The sequence below is a fragment of the Sciurus carolinensis genome, chromosome X (assembly GCF_902686445.1).
Source record: "Sciurus carolinensis chromosome X, mSciCar1.2, whole genome shotgun sequence".
Taxonomy (NCBI): domain Eukaryota; kingdom Metazoa; phylum Chordata; class Mammalia; order Rodentia; family Sciuridae; genus Sciurus; species Sciurus carolinensis.
The window spans coordinates 75,321,747-75,325,327 of NC_062232.1; the positions used below are offsets into that span (position 1 = coordinate 75,321,747).

The following is a 3,581-nucleotide window of genomic DNA, read 5'->3' on the forward strand; positions in this document are numbered from 1 at the left end:
TGGCCTGTGAAAAATAAAGAAGAATTAATGGCAATTCTTCTCAAATTATTACAAATAATTTCAGAAATTTTTCCAAACTTACTCAATAAACCCAGCATTATCCTGATATAAAACCATACAAGGACATAACAAAAGAAGGAAAGAAAGAAAGAAAACCTTAGACCAATATCCCTGATGAATTTAGATGCAGAAAAGCTCGAAAAATAGCAAACTGAAACCAAAAGCACATCAGATAGATTATTCCCCAGGACCAAGTGGTATTTAACCCAGGGATTCAAAGATGGCTTGACTTATGCAAAGCAATAAATGTGACATGACAAATCAAGAGAATGAAGAACAAAATTCATAATACCATCTCAATGGAAACAGAAAAGTCATTTGATAAAATTCAACATCATTTCATGATAAAAATCTCTGAAAGAATTAGTTATAGAAGGAATGTATCTCAATATATTAAAGGCCATATACAGCAAACTCATACTGAACATCATGCAGAATGGGGAAAAAGTGAAATTTTTTCTTTAAGTTCTGGAACAAGATAAGGATGCTCAGTTTCATCCCTTAATTAAAAAAAATAAATAGAAAGCTATCCCATTTTCATGAATGAAGAGAATCAATATTGTTTAAAAGTTTGTATGACCCAAAATGATCTACAGGCTCAATGCAATCCCTATTAGTATACCAATGACAATGTTCACAGAACTAGAAAAAAGAATGAAATTCAGGAGATTAGTCAAAGGGGAATGAAGAGAAAGGAGGGGGATAGGAAAAGGAAAAACAGTGGAATGAATCTGACATAATTTTCCTTTGTAGATATATGTATACACCACAGTGAATCCCACCATCATGCACATCCACAGAAATTGGGTATTAATTAGACTAAAATATATTCAAGGTTTGTTGAAGTACAACAAAATGGATTCTATTGTCATGTATAGCTAAAAAGAATCCATAAAAAATAAAAATAAATTTATTATAGAACTACAAAAAATTTGGAATCACCAAAGCATCAATGAGCAAATTAAAAAGAAAAGAAAAAAAAAACCCTAAAGGCATCACATGAACTGATTTCAGAATATATTACAGTGATATAGTAATTAAATCAGCATGATAAGGGCTGGGGTTGTAGCTCAGTAGTAGAGTACTTGAAGCACTTGGTTCAAGCATTACATAAAAATAAATAAATAAAATAAAGGTATTGTGTCCATCTACAACTAGAAATAAATTTTAAAAAGGCATTATAATAGTAACAAAGCTTACACATAGACCAGTGAAACATAACAGAAAGCCTAGAAATCACCCTACATATCTAAAGCCAACTTATCTTGAACAAAGGCAGTAAGGACACACACTGAAGTAAGGGTAGTCTTTTCAAATAAATAGTATTTGGAAAACTGGATATCCACATGCATAAATATTAAAACAGACCACTGTCTCTCACCATATAAAACTATGTCAACTCAAAATGGAATAATGGCCAAAATGTAAGACCTGAAATTATAAAATTAGTAGAAGAAAACATAGAGGAATATTTCAAGATATTCGTATAAGCAATGATATTTTGGACAAAACTTCCAAAGTGTAGGAAACAAAGTAAATGTAGACAAATGGGGCTGGCAATATAGCTCAGTTGGTAGAGTGCTTGCCTCGCAAGCACAAGGCCCTGGGTTCAATCCCCAGTACCAACCACATACACACACACACACACACACACAAAATATATATATATATATATATATATATATATATATACACATATACATTTATATAAAGATAAAAGGGATTACTTCAAGCTAAAAAAATCTTTATGTCATAATAAATAATCAACAAAATGAAAACAAAAGCTATAGAATGGGAGAAAATATTTATAAAATATACTTCAGTCAATAAGGCAAAATCCAGAATATGTAAAGAAATCAAATGACTTAATAGAAAAACAAGGTCTGGAGTTGTAGCTCAGTGGTGGAGTAAATGCCTAGCATGTGTGAGGCACTGGGTTAGATACTCAGCATCACAAAAAAATAAATAAAGAAATTAAAGTTATTGTGTCCATCTACAAACATACACGCACACACACACACACACACTCACATACACACACATATATATACATTCACACACAAATGAACAAAAATAACCCAACTTAAAATTGGCAATAGACCTAAACATATTTTAGAAGAACGCATGCAAATAGCCAACAAATATATGAAAAAAATGCTTGACATCACTAATCATCATAGAAATGCAAGTTAAAACAATAATGAGATTGTATCTTACTCCAGTTAGAATGGCTCTTATTAAAAAGGAAAGACATGACAAAAATTCTGAGAAAGGGAAACTCACATACACTGTTGAGAATATAAATTACTAAAACTGTTATGAAAAACAGTATGCCTGTTCCTCAAACAACTAGAAATAGAACTGTGGCATGGTCCAGCAATCCCACTACTGGGTATACATCCAAAGGAAATTAAATCAATATCACGATTACATCTGCTCTCCTATGTTTATTGCAGCATGGTTCACAGTATCCAAGAACTGAAATCAATCTAAGTGTCGATCAATGGAAAAAGGCAATGTGGCATATATACACAATGAAGTACAGTTCAGGCATAAATTATTAAATTCTGTCATTTGTGAGAACATGGATGGAACTGGAGATCATTATTTTAAGTAAAATAAGTCAGGCACAAAAGGGCAAGTACTGTGTGATCTCATTTATACACAGAATATAAAAATACAACTTGAAAGTAGAATGGTAGTTACCAATCTGATGAGAAAAAGGGGAAAGGAGGGATAGGAAAAGTTTTGTAAAGGGTACTAAGTTATAGGTAGGATAAATAAGTTTTTGTGTTCTACTGCACAGTAGGGTAACTATAGAAAACAATAATGTACTATCTATTTCAAAACCAAGTAGGAAGGTAAGTGAATGTTTTCACTATTAAAAAAAATGATAAATATTTGAGGAAATAGATACATACACCCTGATTTGAACATTACTCAATATATACATGTGTCAAAACATCACATGACATCCCATAAACATGTAGAATTTTGTGTCACATAAATAAATTAATAAACAAATTTTTACTACTGAAGTGCCTCCACAAAGAACACTTTTCCACAAAATCAGTGAACCTTCTAACATGCAAAAACTACTTCTTTATCCACACAATGTACTACAAAACTTGCATAGAAAGAATAGGGTTTTATTTTTTTTATTATTTTTTTTATTATTATTGTATACAAATGGGATACATGTTGTTTCTCTATTTGTACATGGAGTCAAGGCATACCATTTGTGTAATCATATGTTTACATAGGGCAATGATGTTTGATTCATTATTTTTTTTCCCTTCCCCCCCAACCCCTCCCACCCCTCTTTTCCCTCTATACAGTCCTTCTTTCCTTCATTCTTACCACACTTCTTATCCCTAACCCTAAATCTAACCCTAAACCTAATGCTAACCCTTCCCACCCCCCAATATATGTCCTCATCCGCTTATTAGCGAGATCATTCGTCCTTTAGTTTTTTGAGATTGGCTTATCTCACTTAGCATGATATTCTCCAATTTCATCCA

The 3,581-nt window shown here is 32.0% G+C and overlaps 1 non-coding gene across 1 annotated transcript; it reads left to right on the forward strand.

The window, feature by feature from the left end:
* The first annotated feature begins 1,612 nt into the window (after window positions 1-1,612).
* On the forward strand, window positions 1,613-1,688 carry Trnaa-cgc (transfer RNA alanine (anticodon CGC)). The gene has a single exon. It is a non-coding gene; the product is annotated as a tRNA-Ala (tRNA).
* The last annotated feature ends 1,893 nt before the right edge of the window (window positions 1,689-3,581 follow it).